Source organism: Amblyomma americanum, chromosome 1, assembly GCF_052857255.1.
Source record: "Amblyomma americanum isolate KBUSLIRL-KWMA chromosome 1, ASM5285725v1, whole genome shotgun sequence".
Lineage (NCBI taxonomy): Eukaryota > Metazoa > Arthropoda > Arachnida > Ixodida > Ixodidae > Amblyomma > Amblyomma americanum.
In genome coordinates, this window is record NC_135497.1 from 446319979 (window position 1) to 446343791 (window position 23813).

Sequence of the window (23813 nt, forward strand, 5' to 3'; positions counted from 1 at the left end):
ATAAGTAAACGTTGGGTTCAAATGGGACCCGTTATTCTTCTACTTCTTCTGTTGTTGCCAGGAAAAAGGAAAAGGAAAGAGCACAGGCCTGCCCACTGGCTCAAGCTGAGCCACAATCGCTACCACGTACTGAGAGTAGGAGAATTTAAAGATAGGATAGAAAGATTGGATAGAAAAGACGCGCGCTATAATGTTCCAGGCCGATCCAGGAGGCAGTGCAATACCGGGCCAACCGGTGGCGGAAGTGAAGCAACCTTCAAGCACTCCGCCACATTTCCAAAAATAAGTAAATGTTGGGTTCAAATGGAACCCGTTACTCTTCTTCTTCTTCTGTTGTTGTTGCCAGGAAGGATGAAAAGGAAAGTGCACAGGCCAGCCCACTGGCTCAAGCTGAGCCATAATCGCTACCACGTGCTGAAAGTAGGAGAGTTTAAAGATAGGATAGAAAGATAGGAAAGAAAAGACGTGCGCTATAATGTTCCAGGCCGATCCCGGAGGCAGTGCAATACCTAGCCAACCGGTGGCGGAAGTGAAGCAACCTTCAAGCACTCCGCCACATTTCCAAAAATAAGTAAACGTTGGGTTCAAATGGGACCCGTTATTCTTCTACTTCTTCTGTTGTTGCCAGGAAAAAGGAAAAGGAAAGAGCACAGGCCTGCCCACTGGCTCAAGCTGAGCCACAATCGCTACCACGTACTGAGAGTAGGAGAATTTAAAGATAGGATAGAAAGATTGGATAGAAAAGACGCGCGCTATAATGTTCCAGGCCGATCCAGGAGGCAGTGCAATACCGGGCCAACCGGTGGCGGAAGTGAAGCAACCTTCAAGCACTCCGCCACATTTCCAAAAATAAGTAAATGTTGGGTTCAAATGGAACCCGTTACTCTTCTTCTTCTTCTGTTGTTGTTGCCAGGAAGGATGAAAAGGAAAGTGCACAGGCCAGCCCACTGGCTCAAGCTGAGCCATAATCGCTACCACGTGCTGAAAGTAGGAGAGTTTAAAGATAGGATAGAAAGATAGGAAAGAAAAGACGTGCGCTATAATGTTCCAGGCCGATCCCGGAGGCAGTGCAATACCGGGCCAACCGGTGGCGGAAGTGAAGCAACCTTCAAGCACTCCGCAACATTTCCAAAAATAAGTAAATGTTGGGTTCAAATGGGACCCGTTATTCTTCTACTTCTTCTGTTGTTGCCAGGAAAAAGGAAAAGGAAAGAGCACAGGCCTGCCCACAGGCTCAAGCTGAGCCACAATCGCTACCACGTGCTGAAAGTAGGAGAGTTTAAGGATAAGATAGAAAGATAGGAAAGAAAAGACGAGCGCTATAATGTTCCAGGCCGATCCCGGAGGCAGTGCAATACCGGGCCAACCGGTGGCGGAAGTGAAGCAACCTTCGAGCACTCAGCCACATTTCCAAAAATAAGTAAATGTTGGGTTCAAATGGGGCCCATTATTCTTCTTCTTCTTCTGTTGTTACCAGGAAAAAAGAAAAGGAAAGTGCACAGGCCAGCCCACTGGCTCAAGCTGAGCCACAATCGCTACCACGTGCTGAAAGTAGGAGAGTTTAAGGATAGAATAGAAAGATAGGATAGAAAAGACGCGCGCTAAAATGTTCCAGGCCGATCCCGGAGGCAGTGCAATACCGGGCCAACCGGTGGCGGAAGTGAAGCAACCTTCAAGCACTCCGCAACATTTCCAAAAATAAGTAAATGTTGGGTTCAAATGGGACCCGTTATTCTTCTTCTTCTTCTGTTGTTGTTGCAAGGAAGGATGAAAAGGAAAGTGCACAGGCCAGCCCACTGGCTCAAGCTGAGCCACAATCGCTACCACGTGCTGAAAGTAGGAGAGTTTAAGGATAGGATAGAAAGATAGGAAAGAAAAGACGTGCGCTATAATGTTCCAGGCCGATCGCGGAGGCAGTGCAATACCGGGCCAACCGGTGGCGGAAATGAAGCAACCTTCAAGCACTCCGCAACATTTCCAAAAATAAGTAAATGTTGGGTTCAAATGGGACACGTTATTCTTCTTCTTCTTCTGTTGTTGCCAGGAAAAAGGAAAAGGAAAGAGCACAGGCCTGCCCACTGGCTCAAGCTGAGCCACAATCGCTACCACGTGCTGAAAGTAGGAGAGTTTAAGGATAGGACAGAAAGATAGGAAAGAAAAGACGTGCGCTATAATGTTCCAGGCCGATCCCGGAGGCAGTGCAATACCGGGCCAACCGGTGGCGGAAGTGAAGCAACCTTCGAGCACTCAGCCACATTTCCAAAAATAAGTAAATGTTGGGTTCAAATGGGGCCCATTATTCTTCTTCTTCTTCTGTTGTTACCAGGAAAAAGGAAAAGGAAAGAGCACAGGCCTGCCCACTGGCTTAAGCTGAGCCACAATCGCTACCACGTGCTGAAAGTAGGAGAGTTGTGACATTCCGTGTGTGCTACGAGGATCCACGTTCGACGGCGCGGCGTAGACGGAGACCCGTGACAGCGGCATCATCAATTACCCAGCCATGCTCTTTGAGTGACGACCAGAAATACCGGTCCCGCCGCCGCCCCGGGGAAACAGGCTTTATCCTCCCCAATTTCCGGTTACATTCCAGGACAAGGGAGCTGTCAGCGGGCCAGAGCGCGCCGTACCACAGCCGACGCTATGCGAAACCGCGAAGACGACATTCTTTCCCTCCCCCCCCTTTGTCGTGGGCTATCGCCGGGAAGGCACCCACAGCTTCCCAGAAGGGCCGCGACGGACACCTGTCATGGCGGACAGGCAGTACTCGCCAAGAATGTGGAAAGACAGGCGCTAGTGAATTAGCTCCGAAGAGAGAGCCTGTGTATACTCTCACTTGAGAGAGAGTGGTGGCGTTTTTGTTGTTTATTTAGTTTGTATTGTTAACAGACTCTGGGTTCGAGGCTAAGCCCAACCCAAAGGGGTGGTCCCCATCTCGCATGTTATTTTGGATTGGAGAATTGATGCTTTGGGCGGGCCACTGGAAATGACCGCCCTTAGTCCTTTGTTAATCAAGTGCTTAAAAGCACATGTAAACGGATGCAGTCCAGTCTGAGCTGGGGCTCCATGCTTAGCATGTAATGTGATGCTACTTAGGCACTAACCTGCCCGGTCGATGAGTAAAGTAGTGCAAAGTTTGTTCTGTTGTAAAATTATGCTCTGCTGTCATCATCTACAAGCTCGCCTCCTGTTCATCTTCCAAGCCGAACGACACTAGAGGAAGGGTTTGTGAACCATCCTCGAAGAAACGGACGACTATTGAAATTCTACTGCAATGACGCTCAGGACGACATCGTTCGCCAAGAGGGCCTTCAGTGCCGAAGCCCGACGGCGTGCAGCTTCTGCCAGCAACCGCTCGAGCCCAACTCCGGAGCCACTCCATCGCCCCCATGAAGTCGTCGGCACGTAAGCTCGGACGCCCCAGCCTCTGATGTATAACCTTAATCATGTGTAATTATTGAATATACCTGTTTGTTTAAACTGAGCCATACGGTGTCTCTTTGCCTCTCCGTCCCGTGTGGACCTGCGCATTATGGGGGTCATCACACTGGTGTCAGAAGTGGGGTCTCAAAAGCAAATGTCCTCTGAATGCTGTGACATTCATGACTTCAAAATTGTAATCAAAAGGGAATCACGGGACTGATTGTGGGACTTTTACCCCCATTTGAGAGGCTTGAGGCACTGGAGGGCTTGAAAAAAAAAATGACTGTATCTGAGGGAGCTCCCACTCCACAGCCGTCGCTCGGAGCAAGCATGCTGGCATTAGGAAGCGTCATTCCGACGTTTACGGGAGATAAGACAGGGGTTCCAATCTGCGATTTCTTTTCCATGCTAGAAGAGATTGGGAAAATGGGGGGATGGTCCGATGCTCAAATGCTGGGAATGGCGAGGTGTAAGATGGCAGGAGCTGCTCATGATTTTGCATGGCGAGACGAAAAAGTAAAATCCACAAAATCATTTGCGGAATTTAAGAAGCTCGCGTTTGAGCATTTTGACACTGAACCACGTCACGTGCGAGTACAGAGGTTCCGTGACGCCGGACAGATGGTAGGGGAGGACGTGCGAACGTTTGCGTCGCGGCTTCAGCGCTTAGCGCGCGATACGTTAAGCAGGGAGGAGGAAGGAGACCAGCTTAAGAAGAAATACGCGGAGGATATACTTAAAGAGGAAATGACCGCTTTGTTCGTGGCTGGTCTGCAAGACCCCGTGCGCCGGTTCGTGCTCTCGCGCAAGCCGAGCAATTTCGACCAAGCCGTGGAGGCCGCATTGGATGAGGAACAAAATGAGGCGTTAACGACAGCCGCAGCGAGAGTACGCGTCATAGAGAGAGCGGTGCTCAACCCTGAGGTTGCTCTCTTGACAGAGCGGTTAGATCGCTTAGAACAGCTGCTATCTCAGCAGGTAGAATGCCAGGTTGAAGCGCGCGCTCAACAGCGCCCATTCGCTGGAAACCGGAGACCGCCACAAAGCTACAGGCGCGGTATGCGAGATTTTGAAGAAATCGTATGCTTCGCTTGCCAGGGTCGCGGACACATCGCCAGGTTCTGCCAAAACGTGCGCCGTGGGGAGCCACAAAGAGAAGCAGGCGAGACACGCCCTAAGCAAGCCTACAGTGGGGCTCCAGATACCGAGTCAAAAAACTAGTTAGTCCTCCCCAGCCTGAGGAGCGTGGGGAGGGAGCAGTAGATGATGAGGTGGTGGTAGTTTGTGCGGCCGACGAGGCATGCCCTGTTGTGCGTTGCAAGTTAAATGGTTGTTGTATAGAATTGTTGATAGATACGGGGTCAAAGGTGACATTGCTTAAGGAGAGCAGTTTTAACACGCTTCGAAGGAAGGGGGACCGCGAGGTGTTGGAAGCGTCTGGTGGTATGGCAACCAAATTTGTAGGCATAACGGGGGATCCTCTTGGCATAAGTGGACTCTACAGGTTACACTTCTCTCTCGGCGGAATTGCATTGGAGCACCCCTGCTACGTATGCCCGGACACGGTGTCTCTGCCAAACGGAGTGTCAGGTATATTAGGGCAGGATTTTTTGAGAAAAGGGAAGGTAGTAGTCTCATTCTCTGAGGAAGAGGTTAATGCGGGCGGCTCAAAAGTTCCGTTTTTGAACAGGAGAGGGGCTGAGATTCGCATTACCGATATTGACACCCGTCAAACAGTGGGATCATTGGAGAAGGTATATTCGCGGGTTGCCGTCCGGCTGGTCGAGGAGGCGGTCGTCCTTCCTTGGTCGGAGCACATTTTGTACGCGTTTGTGCCTTCAGATGTAGAGAGCGGCGCCGTGGGAGTGCTTGAGCCGGTAGACTCTCTCAGCAATGGCCTGAAGGCAGCCGCGTGCCTCGTGACAGTTAATGACGCCCACAGAGTGCCCCTACGGGTGGTTAACTGTAGCCAACAGCCACTGAGCCTTCCCAAGAACAAAACATTGGCTTTCTTCACCTCTGCGATAGAGCAACGTGAGCCCACCGATACGGTACTCGCAACTGTAGAGCATGCTAGTCCTTCGGCTGCTCCAAAGGTGTCGTTCGATCTTTCTCACGTAAAATCCAGGGAGAGGGAGGCTCTGGCTGGTTTGCTGAACGACTACTCGGAGGTATTCGCCGCGTCCAACCTGGATTTGGGCTGCTGTGGCGTTATAAAGCACAGGATAGAAACCGGCACTTCATCGCCCGTTTACCAGCGTGCGTACAGGATTCCTTACTCCCAACGTGAGGAGATGGAGCGGCAGGTGCAGGACCTGATTGATCGCGGCATTGTCGAACACTCAAAGTCACCCTGGGGAGCACCAGCACTATTGGTGGAAAAGCCAGATGGCTCGTATCGATTGGTAGTGGACTACCGCAAACTAAATGCCGTAACTCGCATCGATCCATACCCCATCCCCAATATACAGGAGACGCTTTCTCAGCTGGGCTCTGCCAGGTACTTCACGGTAGTGGACATGGCGGCGGGATTCTGGCAGATAGCAATGGATCCGGCAGATGCCGAGAAAACGGCATTCAACACGCCCTCAGGGCACTATGAATGGAAAAGAATGCCGATGGGTCTGGCCAACAGCCCTGCTGTCTGGCAGAGAACCGCTGATGTTATCCTGGCAGGTCTTCTGGGGAGGCTGTGCTTCGTGTATATGGATGACATTATCATATACAGTGGCAGTTTTGATAACCATTTGCGCGATATTGAGCAGGTTTTGGTGCGACTAAGAGCAGCGGGTCTCAAACTGAAGCCCTCTAAGTGCCAATTCCTCAAAAACGAGGTGAAATACCTCGGCCACGTTGTTTCAGCTGACGGCGTGCGACCGGACCCTGAGAAACTAAAGTGTGTCTCGGATTTTCCATCCCCGACTAGCGTCCGCCAGGTCCGGCAGTTTCTCGGCCTGATCGGTTACTACCGAAGGCACATAGAGGAGTTCGCCAAGCTCGCTAAGCCGCTCACCGCCTTAACAGCCAAAAATGTCGCCTTTCGTTGGGACGAAAACGCGGAGAATGATTTTGGGGCCCTGAAAAGGAAGCTAATGAGTGCACCGCTGTTACGCCACCCGGATTTTAGTTTGCCCTTCGTTATGGCCACAGATGCGTCAAAGTTCGCAGTTGGTGCCGTGCTATCTCAGGTTATCGACGGCAAAGAACATCCCGTTGCTTTTGCTAGCCGACAGTTGAGCCCCACAGAGCAAAAGTACGGAGCTACGGAAAGGGAGTGCCTCGCCGTTGTCTGGGCAGTAAAGCACTTCAGATGCTACCTTTACGGCCGCAAATTCAAGCTAGTCACAGACTGCCATCCTCTGAAATGGGTGATGAGTGTCAGGGACCCTAGCTCGCGACTCGCTAGATGGAATCTACACCTGCAGGAATACTGCTTTGAAGTTGAGCACAAGTCAGGAAAGACACATCTGAATGCTGATGCACTCAGCCGCACAGCTGCCGTGGCAGCTATAGAAGAGTTTGTCCCCGTAGTCGACCCCGCCGAATTACGCACAGAGCAGTGCAAAGATCCTGACCTGAAGCGAATAATCGAAAGCTTAGAGGGCGCACCGTCTCATCCCGAACAGCTAGGTTATTTCATTGACAAAGACGGCACCCTGTGTCGGCGCACGAGGCCAACCAGGAAAGGGAGACCAGAGAAAACCGCTTGGGAGAGAGTCGTCATACCTCGGTCGTGGACAGAAAGGGTTCTTCGCGCGTTTCACGATGCGCCATGCGCCGGTCATTTTGGCGTAGCGAAGACACGCAGGCGTGTGGAGCGTTTGTACTTTTGGAGTGGCATGCGACAGGATGTTAGAGACTACTGTGCGAAGTGTCATTCCTGTCTCGAAAGAAAAACACCCAAGGGACGAAGACCAGCTCCAATTCAGCCGTTCCCTGAGGTTTCGGCTCCCTTCGAGCGGACAGGTATGGACATAATGGGCCCATTGCCCACGACCACTTCCGGAAACAAGTACATTTTAGTATTTGTCGACCACCTTTCAAAATACGCGGAAGCGGTAGCACTCCCAGATCAGAAGGCAGACACGGTTGCAAGAGCATTTGTCGAACAGATCGTGCTCCGACATGGACCCCCGAGGCAACTCTTGACAGATCGGGGAACGAACTTCGTGTCGCAGCTAATGAGGAGAGTTTGCGAGCTGCTTAAGATCGCTAAGAAGCAGACAACACCGTACCATCCGGCTTGCAACGGCGCGGTGGAGCGACTGAACCAAACCGTGGCCGGGTTCCTGTCGCATTTTGTTTCGCGCGACCAGCGGGACTGGGACTTGTGGCTCCCGTATGCAATGTTTGCCTACAATTCCGCAGCACACGAGAGCACGGGCGAATCGCCATTCTTTCTTCTCTACGGCCGAGACCCGGACCAGCCTAGTGAAGTGCCAGAGGGCCCCCGTCGTGTCCCATACGCTTCACTGGACGACTATAAGGTTGAGCTAGAATCGCGCTTGCAAGTGGCGAGGGACATCGCAAAGGAGTCCTTAAAGAAAGCGGCGAAGCGCAGGAAGGAGGTGCACGATCGCAGTGCTAGAGACGCGCCGTTTGATGTGGGGGACAGCGTGTACATTGAAAACTGCCAAAGGCAGATTGGGCTAGCTCGTAAGTTCCAGACGAAGTGGAGAGGACCGTGCGAGGTTGTCGAGAAGCTTTCTCCGGTAAACTTCAGAGTCCGAGACGTGAACCGGCGTTTGATAAGGATACACGCAAATCGCCTCAAGTCGGCACCGGTTCAGTATTCACGAAATGAGGAAAGGGAAAGCGCGGATTTTGATGGGGACAGAAGTGAAGCGGAGCGCGCAGATAGTTCGCAAGAAACGCCCTCTCCTGCATTTGTTCGGCAGGCGCCCGAGGTGACGGCCGGAATGCCACCGGATTTACTTCATGCATTGCTAGAAGAAGAAGCGCGCGAGGTTGCCGCGCAGATAACGCCAGGAGAGGCTCCTGCCACGAGCCCTCGCGAGTCCCAAAGCAGACAAAGGGGCACAGACTTACTTAGTATGACTCATGAAGGCCGATATCCGCTGCGAAATCGGAAAGCTAAGTCGGACTAATGGCGTAAACAGAGCGGAGTTGTGAACTGGTTAGAATTGTGTAATGCCGCAGCTCATAACATTGCTATGTGCTTATGTGTTAAGTTATCGGAGTTGGTAGTTAAACCTTTCTGTCATTAAGTAACACCTGCACAGGAGAGCATGCGGAGCGCATGCAGAACCTGCCCTACTTCCTTTCGTTATCTATATTTTTGTCTGTGCCGTGATCGTGCTAGAAGTGGGAGCTCCTTTGTAACTGTGGTAAATTTATTTCGTCCAGTTCGGACTAGAAAGGAGAGGCTTGGGTGCTGAGTTTCATGTTTATCTGTAAAAGAAGATCAGTGCTGCCCCTGGAGACGCCAGTATTGACAGCGGAGGCATATGGTGTTGTGCAGTGGTGTTGAGTGCAGCGAAAAGTGTTTTGTCGGACGCACTGTGCGAGGCGATTCAGAAAGACAAGGGGAGCTGCGTGGACTCAAATGTTCGGAGAACATTCTTCTGGAGGGTGAGCGAGTGTGACATTCCGTGTGTGCTACGAGGATCCACGTTCGACGGCGCGGCGTAGACGGAGACCCGTGACAGCGGCATCATCAATTACCCAGCCATGCTCTTTGAGTGACGACCAGAAAAACCGGTCCCGCCGCCGCCCCGGGGAAACAGGCTTTATCCTCCCCAATTTCCGGTTACATTCCAGGACAAGGGAGCTGTCAGCGGGCCAGAGCGCGCCGTACCACAGCCGACGCTATGCGAAACCGCGAAGACGACATTCTTTCCCTCCCCCCCCCCTTTGTCGTGGGCTATCGCCGGGAAGGCACCCACAGCTTCCCAGAAGGGCCGCGACGGACACCTGTCATGGCGGACAGGCAGTACTCGCCAAGAATGTGGAAAGACAGGCGCTAGTGAATTAGCTCCGAAGAGAGAGCCTGTGTATACTCTCACTTGAGAGAGAGTGGTGGCGTTTTTGTTGTTTATTTAGTTTGTATTGTTAACAGACTCTGGGTTCGAGGCTCCCAACCCAAAGGGGTGGTCCCCATCTCGCATGTTATTTTGGATTGGAGAATTGATGCTTTGGGCGGGCCACTGGAAATGACCGCCCTTAGTCCTTTGTTAATCAAGTGCTTAAAAGCACATGTAAACGGATGCAGTCCAGTCTGAGCTGGGGCTCCATGCTTAGCATGTAATGTGATGCTACTTAGGCACTAACCTGCCCGGTCGATGAGTAAAGTAGTGCAAAGTTTGTTCTGTTGTAAAATTATGCTCTGCTGTCATCATCTACAAGCTCGCCTCCTGTTCATCTTCCAAGCCGAACGACACTAGAGGAAGGGTTTGTGAACCATCCTCGAAGAAACGGACGACTATTGAAATTCTACTGCAAGGACGCTCAGGACGACATCGTTCGCCAAGAGGGCCTTCAGTGCCGAAGCCCGACGGCGTGCAGCTTCTGCCAGCAACCGCTCGAGCCCAACTCCGGAGCCACTCCATCGCCCCCATGAAGTCGTCGGCACGTAAGCTCGGACGCCCCAGCCTCTGATGTATAACCTTAATCATGTGTAATTATTGAATATACCTGTTTGTTTAAACTGAGCCATACAGTGTCTCTTTGCCTCTCCGTCCCGTGTGGACCTGCGCATTATGGGGGTCATCACACTGGTGTCAGAAGTGGGGTCTCAAAAGCAAATGTCCTCTGAATGCTGTGACATTCATGACTTCAAAATTGTAATCAAAAGGGAATCACGGGACTGATTGTGGGACTTTTACCCCCATTTGAGAGGCTTGAGGCACTGGAGGGCTTGAAAAAAAAAATGACTGTATCTGAGGGAGCTCCCACTCCACAGCCGTCGCTCGGAGCAAGCATGCTGGCATTAGGAAGCGTCATTCCGACGTTTACGGGAGATAAGACAGGGGTTCCAATCTGCGATTTCTTTTCCATGCTAGAAGAGATTGGGAAAATGGGGGGATGGTCCGATGCTCAAATGCTGGGAATGGCGAGGTGTAAGATGGCAGGAGCTGCTCATGATTTTGCATGGCGAGACGAAAAAGTAAAATCCACAAAATCATTTGCGGAATTTAAGAAGCTCGCGTTTGAGCATTTTGACACTGAACCACGTCACGTGCGAGTACAGAGGTTCCGTGACGCCGGACAGATGGTAGGGGAGGACGTGCGAACGTTTGCGTCGCGGCTTCAGCGCTTAGCGCGCGATACGTTAAGCAGGGAGGAGGAAGGAGACCAGCTTAAGAAGAAATACGCGGAGGATATACTTAAAGAGGAAATGACCGCTTTGTTCGTGGCTGGTCTGCAAGACCCCGTGCGCCGGTTCGTGCTCTCGCGCAAGCCGAGCAATTTCGACCAAGCCGTGGAGGCCGCATTGGATGAGGAACAAAATGAGGCGTTAACGACAGCCGCAGCGAGAGTACGCGTCATAGAGAGAGCGGTGCTCAACCCTGAGGTTGCTCTCTTGACAGAGCGGTTAGATCGCTTAGAACAGCTGCTATCTCAGCAGGTAGAATGCCAGGTTGAAGCGCGCGCTCAACAGCGCCCATTCGCTGGAAACCGGAGACCGCCGCAAAGCTACAGGCGCGGTATGCGAGATTTTGAAGAAATCGTATGCTTCGCTTGCCAGGGTCGCGGACACATCGCCAGGTTCTTCCAAAACGTGCGCCGTGGGGAGCCACAAAGAGAAGCAGGCGAGACACGCCCTAAGCAAGCCTACAGTGGGGCTCCAGATACCGAGTCAAAAAACTAGTTAGTCCTCCCCAGCCTGAGGAGCGTGGGGAGGGAGCAGTAGATGATGAGGTGGTGGTAGTTTGTGTGGCCGACGAGGCATGCCCTGTTGTGCGTTGCAAGTTAAATGGTTGTTGTATGGAATTGTTGATAGATACGGGGTCAAAGGTGACATTGCTTAAGGAGAGCAGTTTTAACACGCTTCGAAGGAAGAGGGACCGCGAGGTGTTGGAAGCGTCTGGTGGTATGGCAACCAAATTTGTAGGCATAACGGGGGATCCTCTTGGCATAAGTGGACTCTACAGGTTACACTTCTCTCTCGGCGGAATTGCATTGGAGCACCCCTGCTACGTATGCCCGGACACGGTGTCTCTGCCAAACGGAGTGTCAGGTATATTAGGGCAGGATTTTTTGAGAAAAGGGAAGGTAGTAGTCTCATTCTCTGAGGAAGAGGTTAATGCGGGCGGCTCAAAAGTTCCGTTTTTGAACAGGAGAGGGGCTGAGATTCGCATTACCGATATTGACACCCGTCAAACAGTGGGATCATTGGAGAAGGTGTATTCGCGGGTTGCCGTCCGGCTGGTCGAGGAGGCGGTCGTCCTTCCTTGGTCGGAGCACATTTTGTACGCGTTTGTGCCTTCAGATGTAGAGAGCGGCGCCGTGGGAGTGCTTGAGCCGGTAGACTCTCTCAGCAATGGCCTGAAGGCAGCCGCGTGCCTCGTGACAGTTAATGACGCCCACAGAGTGCCCCTACGGGTGGTTAACTGTAGCCAACAGCCACTGAGCCTTCCCAAGAACAAAACATTGGCTTTCTTCACCTCTGCGATAGAGCAACGTGAGCCCACCGATACGGTACTCGCAACTGTAGAGCATGCTAGTCCTTCGGCTGCTCCAAAGGTGTCGTTCGATCTTTCTCACGTAAAATCCAGGGAGAGGGAGGCTCTGGCTGGTTTGCTGAACGACTACTCGGAGGTATTCGCCGCGTCCAACCTGGATTTGGGCTGCTGTGGCGTTATAAAGCACAGGATAGAAACCGGCACTTCATCGCCCGTTTACCAGCGTGCGTACAGGATTCCTTACTCCCAACGTGAGGAGATGGAGCGGCAGGTGCAGGACCTGATTGATCGCGGCATTGTCGAACACTCAAAGTCACCCTGGGGAGCACCAGCACTATTGGTGGAAAAGCCAGATGGCTCGTATCGATTGGTAGTGGACTACCGCAAACTAAATGCCGTAACTCGCATCGATCCATACCCCATCCCCAATATACAGGAGACGCTTTCTCAGCTGGGCTCTGCCAGGTACTTCACGGTAGTGGACATGGCGGCGGGATTCTGGCAGATAGCAATGGATCCGGCAGATGCCGAGAAAACGGCATTCAACACGCCCTCAGGGCACTATGAATGGAAAAGAATGCCGATGGGTCTGGCCAACAGCCCTGCTGTCTGGCAGAGAACCGCTGATGTTATCCTGGCAGGTCTTCTGGGGAGGCTGTGCTTCGTGTATATGGATGACATTATCATATACAGTGGCAGTTTTGATAACCATTTGCGCGATATTGAGCAGGTTTTGGTGCGACTAAGAGCAGCGGGTCTCAAACTGAAGCCCTCTAAGTGCCAATTCCTCAAAAACGAGGTGAAATACCTCGGCCACGTTGTTTCAGCTGACGGCGTGCGACCGGACCCTGAGAAACTAAAGTGTGTCTCGGATTTTCCATCCCCGACTAGCGTCCGCCAGGTCCGGCAGTTTCTCGGCCTGATCGGTTACTACCGAAGGCACATAGAGGAGTTCGCCAAGCTCGCTAAGCCGCTCACCGCCTTAACAGCCAAAAATGTCGCCTTTCGTTGGGACGAAAACGCGGAGAATGCTTTTGGGGCCCTGAAAAGGAAGCTAATGAGTGCACCGCTGTTACGCCACCCGGATTTTAGTTTGCCCTTCGTTATGGCCACAGATGCGTCAAAGTTCGCAGTTGGTGCCGTGCTATCTCAGGTTATCGAGGGCAAAGAACATCCCGTTGCTTTTGCTAGCCGACAGTTGAGCCCCACAGAGCAAAAGTACGGAGCTACGGAAAGGGAGTGCCTCGCCGTTGTCTGGGCAGTAAAGCACTTCAGATGCTACCTTTACGGCCGCAAATTCAAGCTAGTCACAGACTGCCATCCTCTGAAATGGGTGATGAGTGTCAGGGACCCTAGCTCGCGACTCGCTAGATGGAATCTACACCTGCAGGAATACTGCTTTGAAGTTGAGCACAAGTCAGGAAAGACACATCTGAATGCTGATGCACTCAGCCGCACAGCTGCCGTGGCAGCTATAGAAGAGTTTGTCCCCGTAGTCGACCCCGCCGAATTACGCACAGAGCAGTGCAAAGATCCTGACCTGAAGCGAATAATCGAAAGCTTAGAGGGCGCACCGTCTCATCCCGAACAGCTAGGTTATTTCATTGACAAAGACGGCACCCTGTGTCGGCGCACGAGGCCAACCAGGAAAGGGAGACCAGAGAAAACCGCTTGGGAGAGAGTCGTCATACCTCGGTCGTGGACAGAAAGGGTTCTTCGCGCGTTTCACGATGCGCCATGCGCCGGTCATTTTGGCGTAGCGAAGACACGCAGGCGTGTGGAGCGTTTGTACTTTTGGAGTGGCATGCGACAGGATGTTAGAGACTACTGTGCGAAGTGTCATTCCTGTCTCGAAAGAAAAACACCCAAGGGACGAAGACCAGCTCCAATTCAGCCGTTCCCTGAGGTTTCGGCTCCCTTCGAGCGGACAGGTATGGACATAATGGGCCCATTGCCCACGACCACTTCCGGAAACAAGTACATTTTAGTATTTGTCGACCACCTTTCAAAATACGCGGAAGCGGTAGCACTCCCAGATCAGAAGGCAGACACGGTTGCAAGAGCATTTGTCGAACAGATCGTGCTCCGACATGGACCCCCGAGGCAACTCTTGACAGATCGGGGAACGAACTTCGTGTCGCAGCTAATGAGGAGAGTTTGCGAGCTGCTTAAGATCGCTAAGAAGCAGACAACACCGTACCATCCGGCTTGCAACGGCGCGGTGGAGCGACTGAACCAAACCGTGGCCGGGTTCCTGTCGCATTTTGTTTCGCGCGACCAGCGGGACTGGGACTTGTGGCTCCCGTATGCAATGTTTGCCTACAATTCCGCAGCACACGAGAGCACGGGCGAATCGCCATTCTTTCTTCTCTACGGCCGAGACCCGGACCAGCCTAGTGAAGTGCCAGAGGGCCCCCGTCGTGTCCCATACGCTTCACTGGACGACTATAAGGTTGAGCTAGAATCGCGCTTGCAAGTGGCGAGGGACATCGCAAAGGAGTCCTTAAAGAAAGCGGCGAAGCGCAGGAAGGAGGTGCACGATCGCAGTGCTAGAGACGCGCCGTTTGATGTGGGGGACAGCGTGTACATTGAAAACTGCCAAAGGCAGATTGGGCTAGCTCGTAAGTTCCAGACGAAGTGGAGAGGACCGTGCGAGGTTGTCGAGAAGCTTTCTCCGGTAAACTTCAGAGTCCGAGACGTGAACCGGCGTTTGATAAGGATACACGCAAATCGCCTCAAGTCGGCACCGGTTCAGTATTCACGAAATGAGGAAAGGGAAAGCGCGGATTTTGATGGGGACAGAAGTGAAGCGGAGCGCGCAGATAGTTCGCAAGAAACGCCCTCTCCTGCATTTGTTCGGCAGGCGCCCGAGGTGACGGCCGGAATGCCACCGGATTTACTTCATGCATTGCTAGAAGAAGAAGCGCGCGAGGTTGCCGCGCAGATAACGCCAGGAGAGGCTCCTGCCACGAGCCCTCGCGAGTCCCAAAGCAGACAAAGGGGCACAGACTTACTTAGTATGACTCATGAAGGCCGATATCCGCTGCGAAATCGGAAAGCTAAGTCGGACTAATGGCGTAAACAGAGCGGAGTTGTGAACTGGTTAGAATTGTGTAATGCCGCAGCTCATAACATTGCTATGTGCTTATGTGTTAAGTTATCGGAGTTGGTAGTTAAACCTTTCTGTCATTAAGTAACACCTGCACAGGAGAGCATGCGGAGCGCATGCAGAACCTGCCCTACTTCCTTTCGTTATCTATATTTTTGTCTGTGCCGTGATCGTGCTAGAAGTGGGAGCTCCTTTGTAACTGTGGTAAATTTATTTCGTCCAGTTCGGACTAGAAAGGAGAGGCTTGGGTGCTGAGTTTCATGTTTATCTGTAAAAGAAGATCAGTGCTGCCCCTGGAGACGCCAGTATTGACAGCGGAGGCATATGGTGTTGTGCAGTGGTGTTGAGTGCAGCGAAAAGTGTTTTGTCGGACGCACTGTGCGAGGCGATTCAGAAAGACAAGGGGAGCTGCGTGGACTCAAATGTTCGGAGAACATTCTTCTGGAGGGTGAGCGAGTGTGACATTCCGTGTGTGCTACGAGGATCCACGTTCGACGGCGCGGCGTAGACGGAGACCCGTGACAGCGGCATCATCAATTACCCAGCCATGCTCTTTGAGTGACGACCAGAAAAACCGGTCCCGCCGCCGCCCCGGGGAAACAGGCTTTATCCTCCCCAATTTCCGGTTACATTCCAGGACAAGGGAGCTGTCAGCGGGCCAGAGCGCGCCGTACCACAGCCGACGCTATGCGAAACCGCGAAGACGACATTCTTTCCCTCCCCCCCCCCCTTTGTCGTGGGCTATCGCCGGGAAGGCACCCACAGCTTCCCAGAAGGGCCGCGACGGACACCTGTCATGGCGGACAGGCAGTACTCGCCAAGAATGTGGAAAGACAGGCGCTAGTGAATTAGCTCCGAAGAGAGAGCCTGTGTATACTCTCACTTGAGAGAGAGTGGTGGCGTTTTTGTTGTTTATTTAGTTTGTATTGTTAACAGACTCTGGGTTCGAGGCTCCCAACCCAAAGGGGTGGTCCCCATCTCGCATGTTATTTTGGATTGGAGAATTGATGCTTTGGGCGGGCCACTGGAAATGACCGCCCTTAGTCCTTTGTTAATCAAGTGCTTAAAAGCACATGTAAACGGATGCAGTCCAGTCTGAGCTGGGGCTCCATGCTTAGCATGTAATGTGATGCTACTTAGGCACTAACCTGCCCGGTCGATGAGTAAAGTAGTGCAAAGTTTGTTCTGTTGTAAAATTATGCTCTGCTGTCATCATCTACAAGCTCGCCTCCTGTTCATCTTCCAAGCCGAACGACACTAGAGGAAGGGTTTGTGAACCATCCTCGAAGAAACGGACGACTATTGAAATTCTACTGCAAGGACGCTCAGGACGACATCGTTCGCCAAGAGGGCCTTCAGTGCCGAAGCCCGACGGCGTGCAGCTTCTGCCAGCAACCGCTCGAGCCCAACTCCGGAGCCACTCCATCGCCCCCATGAAGTCGTCGGCACGTAAGCTCGGACGCCCCAGCCTCTGATGTATAACCTTAATCATGTGTAATTATTGAATATACCTGTTTGTTTAAACTAAGCCATACGGTGTCTCTTTGCCTCTCCGTCCCGTGTGGACCTGCGCATTATGGGGGTCATCACACTGGTGTCAGAAGTGGGGTCTCAAAAGCAAATGTCCTCTGAATGCTGTGACATTCATGACTTCAAAATTGTAATCAAAATGGAATCACGGGACTGATTGTGGGACTTTTACCCCCATGTGAGAGGCTTGAGGCACTGGAGGGCTTGAAAAAAAAAATGACTGTATCTGAGGGAGCTCCCACTCCACAGCCGTCGCTCGGAGCAAGCATGCTGGCATTAGGAAGCGTCATTCCGACGTTTACGGGAGATAAGACAGGGGTTCCAATCTGCGATTTCTTTTCCATGCTAGAAGAGATTGGGAAAATGGGGGGATGGTCCGATGCTCAAATGCTGGGAATGGCGAGGTGTAAGATGGCAGGAGCTGCTCATGATTTTGCATGGCGAGACGAAAAAGTAAAATCCACAAAATCATTTGCGGAATTTAAGAAGCTCGCGTTTGAGCATTTTGACACTGAACCACGTCACGTGCGAGTACAGAGGTTCCGTGACGCCGGACAGATGGTAGGGGAGGACGTGCGAACGTTTGCGTCGCGGCTTCAGCGCTTAGCGCGCGATACGTTAAGCAGGGAGGAGGAGGGAGACCAGCTTAAGAAGAAATACGCGGAGGATATACTTAAAGAGGAAATGACCGCTTTGTTCGTGGCTGGTCTGCAAGACCCCGTGCGCCGGTTCGTGCTCTCGCGCAAGCCGAGCAATTTCGACCAATCCGTGGAGGCCGCATTGGATGAGGAACAAAATGAACAAAATGAGGCGTTAACGACAGCCGCAGCGAGAGTACGCGTCATAGAGAGAGCGGTGCTCAACCCTGAGGTTGCTCTCTTGACAGAGCGGTTAGATCGCTTAGAACAGCTGCTATCTCAGCAGGTAGAATGCCAGGTTGAAGCGCGCGCTCAACAGCGCCCATTCGCTGGAAACCGGAGACCGCCACAAAGCTACAGGCGCGGTATGCGAGATTTTGAAGAAATCGTATGCTTCGCTTGCCAGGGTCGCGGACACATCGCCAGGTTCTGCCAAAACGTGCGCCGTGGGGAGCCACAAAGAGAAGCAGGCGAGACACGCCCTAAGCAAGCCTACAGTGGGGCTCCAGATACCGAGTCAAAAAACTAGTTAGTCCTCCCCAGCCTGAGGAGCGTGGGGAGGGAGCAGTAGATGATGAGGTGGTGGTAGTTTGTGTGGCCGACGAGGCATGCCCTGTTGTGCGTTGCAAGTTAAATGGTTGTTGTATGGAATTGTTGATAGATACGGGGTCAAAGGTGACATTGCTTAAGGAGAGCAGTTTTAACACGCTTCGAAGGAAGGGGGACCGCGAGGTGTTGGAAGCGTCTGGTGGTATGGCAACCAAATTTGTAGGCATAACGGGGGATCCTCATGGCATAAGTGGACTCTACAGGTTACACTTCTCTCTCGGCGGAATTGCATTGGAGCACCCCTGCTACGTATGCCCGGACACGGTGTCTCTGCCAAACGGAGTGTCAGGTATATTAGGGCAGGATTTTTTGAGAAAAGGGAAGGTAGTAGTCTCATTCTCTGAGGAAGAGGTTAATGCGGGCGGCTCAAAAGTTCCGTTTTTGAACAGGAGAGGGGCTGAGATTCGCATTACCGATATTGACACCCGTCAAACAGTGGGATCATTGGAGAAGGTATATTCGCGGGTTGCCGTCCGGCTGGTCGAGGAGGCGGTCGTCCTTCCTTGGTCGGAGCACATTTTGTACGCGTTTGTGCCTTCAGATGTAGAGAGCGGCGCCGTGGGAGTGCTTGAGCCGGTAGACTCTCTCAGCAATGGCCTGAAGGCAGCCGCGTGCCTCGTGACAGTTAATGACGCCCACAGAGTGCCCCTACGGGTGGTTAACTGTAGCCAACAGCCACTGAGCCTTCCCAAGAACAAAACATTGGCTTTCTTCACCTCTGCGATAGAGCAACGTGAGCCCACCGATACGGTACTCGCAACTGTAGAGCATGCTAGTCCTTCGGCTGCTCCAAAGGTGTCGTTCGATCTTTCTCACGTAAAATCCAGGGAGAGGGAGGCTCTGGCTGGTTTGCTGAACGACTACTCGGAGGTATTCGCCGCGTCCAACCTGGATTTGGGCTGCTGTGGCGTTATAAAGCACAGGATAGAAACCGGCACTTCATCGCCCGTTTACCAGCGTGCGTACAGGATTCCTTACTCCCAACGTGAGGAGATGGAGCGGCAGGTGCAGGACCTGATTGATCGCGGCATTGTCGAACACTCAAAGTCACCCTGGGGAGCACCAGCACTATTGGTGGAAAAGCCAGATGGCTCGTATCGATTGGTAGTGGACTACCGCAAACTAAATGCCGTAACTCGCATCGATCCATACCCCATCCCCAATATACAGGAGACGCTTTCTCAGCTGGGCTCTGCCAGGTACTTCACGGTAGTGGACATGGCGGCGGGATTCTGGCAGATAGCAATGGATCCGGCAGATGCCGAGAAAACGGCATTCAACACGCCCTCAGGGCACTATGAATGGAAAAGAATGCCGATGGGTCTGGCCAACAGCCCTGCTGTCTGGCAGAGAACCGCTGATGTTATCCTGGCAGGTCTTCTGGGGAGGCTGTGCTTCGTGTATATGGATGACATTATCATATACAGTGGCAGTTTTGATAACCATTTGCGCGATATTGAGCAGGTTTTGGTGCGACTAAGAGCAGCGGGTCTCAAACTGAAGCCCTCTAAGTGCCAATTCCTCAAAAACGAGGTGAAATACCTCGGCCACGTTGTTTCAGCTGACGGCGTGCGACCGGACCCTGAGAAACTAAAGTGTGTCTCGGATTTTCCATCCCCGACTAGCGTCCGCCAGGTCCGGCAGTTTCTCGGCCTGATCGGTTACTACCGAAGGCACATAGAGGAGTTCGCCAAGCTCGCTAAGCCGCTCACCGCCTTAACAGCCAAAAATGTCGCCTTTCGTTGGGACGAAAACGCGGAGAATGCTTTTGGGGCCCTGAAAAGGAAGCTAATGAGTGCACCGCTGTTACGCCACCCGGATTTTAGTTTGCCCTTCGTTATGGCCACAGATGCGTCAAAGTTCGCAGTTGGTGCCGTGCTATCTCAGGTTATCGAGGGCAAAGAACATCCCGTTGCTTTTGCTAGCCGACAGTTGAGCCCCACAGAGCAAAAGTACGGAGCTACGGAAAGGGAGTGCCTCGCCGTTGTCTGGGCAGTAAAGCACTTCAGATGCTACCTTTACGGCCGCAAATTCAAGCTAGTCACAGACTGCCATCCTCTGAAATGGGTGATGAGTGTCAGGGACCCTAGCTCGCGACTCGCTAGATGGAATCTACACCTGCAGGAATACTGCTTTGAAGTTGAGCACAAGTCAGGAAAGACACATCTGAATGCTGATGCACTCAGCCGCACAGCTGCCGTGGCAGCTATAGAAGAGTTTGTCCCCGTAGTCGACCCCGCCGAATTACGCACAGAGCAGTGCAAAGATCCTGACCTGAAGCGAATAATCGAAAGCTTAGAGGGCGCACCGTCTCATCCCGAACAGCTAGGTTATTTCATTGACAAAGACGGCACCCTGTGTCGGCGCACGAGGCCAACCAGGAAAGGGAGACCAGAGAAAACCGCTTGGGAGAGAGTCGTCATACCTCGGTCGTGGACAGAAAGGGTTCTTCGCGCGTTTCACGATGCGCCATGCGCCGGTCATTTTGGCGTAGCGAAGACACGCAGGCGTGTGGAGCGTTTGTACTTTTGGAGTGGCATGCGACAGGATGTTAGAGACTACTGTGCGAAGTGTCATTCCTGTCTCGAAAGAAAAACACCCAAGGGACGAAGACCAGCTCCAATTCAGCCGTTCCCTGAGGTTTCGGCTCCCTTCGAGCGGACAGGTATGGACATAATGGGCCCATTGCCCACGACCACTTCCGGAAACAAGTACATTTTAGTATTTGTCGACCACCTTTCAAAATACGCGGAAGCGGTAGCACTCCCAGATCAGAAGGCAGACACGGTTGCAAGAGCATTTGTCGAACAGATCGTGCTCCGACATGGACCCCCGAGGCAACTCTTGACAGATCGGGGAACGAACTTCGTGTCGCAGCTAATGAGGAGAGTTTGCGAGCTGCTTAAGATCGCTAAGAAGCAGACAACACCGTACCATCCGGCTTGCAACGGCGCGGTGGAGCGACTGAACCAAACCGTGGCCGGGTTCCTGTCGCATTTTGTTTCGCGCGACCAGCGGGACTGGGACTTGTGGCTCCCGTATGCAATGTTTGCCTACAATTCCGCAGCACACGAGAGCACGGGCGAATCGCCATTCTTTCTTCTCTACGGCCGAGACCCGGACCAGCCTAGTGAAGTGCCAGAGGGCCCCCGTCGTGTCCCATACGCTTCACTGGACGACTATAAGGTTGAGCTAGAATCGCGCTTGCAAGTGGCGAGGGACATCGCAAAGGAGTCCTTAAAGAAAGCGGCGAAGCGCAGGAAGGAGGTGCACGATCGCAGTGCTAGAGACGCGCCGTTTGATGTGGGGGACAGCGTGTACATTGAAAACTGCCAAAGGCAGATTGGGCTAGCTCGTAAGTTCCAGACGAAGTGGAGAGGACCGTGCGAGGTTGTCGAGAAGCTTTCTCCGGTAAACTTCAGAGTCCGAGACGTGAACCGGCGTTTGATAAGGATACACGCAAATCGCCTCAAGTCGGCACCGGTTCAGTATTCACGAAATGAGGAAAGGGAAAGCGCGGATTTTGATGGGGACAGAAGTGAAGCGGAGCGCGCAGATAGTTCGCAAGAAACGCCCTCTCCTGCATTTGTTCGGCAGGCGCCCGAGGTGACGGCCGGAATGCCACCGGATTTACTTCATGCATTGCTAGAAGAAGAAGCGCGCGAGGTTGCCGCGCAGATAACGCCAGGAGAGGCTCCTGCCACGAGCCCTCGCGAGTCCCAAAGCAGACAAAGGGGCACAGACTTACTTAGTATGACTCATGAAGGCCGATATCCGCTGCGAAATCGGAAAGCTAAGTCGGACTAATGGCGTAAACAGAGCGGAGTTGTGAACTGGTTAGAATTGTGTAATGCCGCAGCTCATAACATTGCTATGTGCTTATGTGTTAAGTTATCGGAGTTGGTAGTTAAACCTTTCTGTCATTAAGTAACACCTGCACAGGAGAGCATGCGGAGCGCATGCAGAACCTGCCCTACTTCCTTTCGTTATCTATATTTTTGTCTGTGCCGTGATCGTGCTAGAAGTGGGAGCTCCTTTGTAACTGTGGTAAATTTATTTCGTCCAGTTCGGACTAGAAAGGAGAGGCTTGGGTGCTGAGTTTCATGTTTATCTGTAAAAGAAGATCAGTGCTGCCCCTGGAGACGCCAGTATTGACAGCGGAGGCATATGGTGTTGTGCAGTGGTGTTGAGTGCAGCGAAAAGTGTTTTGTCGGACGCACTGTGCGAGGCGATTCAGAAAGACAAGGGGAGCTGCGTGGACTCAAATGTTCGGAGAACATTCTTCTGGAGGGTGAGCGAGTGTGACATTCCGTGTGTGCTACGAGGATCCACGTTCGACGGCGCGGCGTAGACGGAGACCCGTGACAGCGGCATCATCAATTACCCAGCCATGCTCTTTGAGTGACGACCAGAAAAACCGGTCCCGCCGCCGCCCCGGGGAAACAGGCTTTATCCTCCCCAATTTCCGGTTACATTCCAGGACAAGGGAGCTGTCAGCGGGCCAGAGCGCGCCGTACCACAGCCGACGCTATGCGAAACCGCGAAGACGACATTCTTTCCCTCCCCCCCTTTGTCGTGGGCTATCGCCGGGAAGGCACCCACAGCTTCCCAGAAGGGCCGCGACGGACACCTGTCATGGCGGACAGGCAGTACTCGCCAAGAATGTGGAAAGACAGGCGCTAGTGAATTAGCTCCGAAGAGAGAGCCTGTGTATACTCTCACTTGAGAGAGAGTGGTGGCGTTTTTGTTGTTTATTTAGTTTGTATTGTTAACAGACTCTGGGTTCGAGGCTAAGCCCAACCCAAAGGGGTGGTCCCCATCTCGCATGTTATTTTGGATTGGAGAATTGATGCTTTGGGCGGGCCACTGGAAATGACCGCCCTTAGTCCTTTGTTAATCAAGTGCTTAAAAGCACATGTAAACGGATGCAGTCCAGTCTGAGCTGGGGCTCCATGCTTAGCATGTAATGTGATGCTACTTAGGCACTAACCTGCCCGGTCGATGAGTAAAGTAGTGCAAAGTTTGTTCTGTTGTAAAATTATGCTCTGCTGTCATCATCTACAAGCTCGCCTCCTGTTCATCTTCCAAGCCGAACGACACTAGAGGAAGGGTTTGTGAACCATCCTCGAAGAAACGGACGACTATTGAAATTCTACTGCAAGGACGCTCAGGACGACATCGTTCGCCAAGAGGGCCTTCAGTGCCGAAGCCCGACGGCGTGCAGCTTCTGCCAGCAACCGCTCGAGCCCAACTCCGGAGCCACTCCATCGCCCCCATGAAGTCGTCGGCACGTAAGCTCGGACGCCCCAGCCTCTGATGTATAACCTTAATCATGTGTAATTATTGAATATACCTGTTTGTTTAAACTGAGCCATACGGTGTCTCTTTGCCTCTCCGTCCCGTGTGGACCTGCGCATTATGGGGGTCATCACAGAGTTTAAAGATAGGATAGAGAGATAGGATAGAAAAGACGCGCGCTAAAATGTTCCAGGCCGATCCCGGAGGCAGTGCAATACCGGGCCAACCGGTGGCGGAAGTGAAGCAACCTTCAAGCACTCCGCCACATTTCCAAAAATAAGTAAATGTTGGGTTCAAATGGGACCCGTTCTTCTTCTTCTTCTTCTGTTGTTGCCAGGAAAAAGGAAAAGGAAAGAGCACAGGCCTGCCCACTGGCTCAAGCTGAGCCATAATCGCTACCACGTGCCGAAAGTAGGAGAGTTTAAAGATAGGATAGAAAGATAGGAAAGAAAAGACGTGCGCTATAATGTTCCAGGCCGATCCCGGAGGCAGTGCAATACCGGGCCAACCGGTGGCGGAAGTGAAGCAACCTTCAAGCCCTCCGCCACATTTCCAAAAATAAGT

General features: G+C 52.5%; 1 pseudogene; it reads right to left on the reverse strand.

The window, feature by feature from the left end:
• Positions 1–23722: 23722 nt before the first annotated feature.
• On the reverse strand, positions 23723–23813 carry LOC144116835 (U2 spliceosomal RNA; annotated as a pseudogene).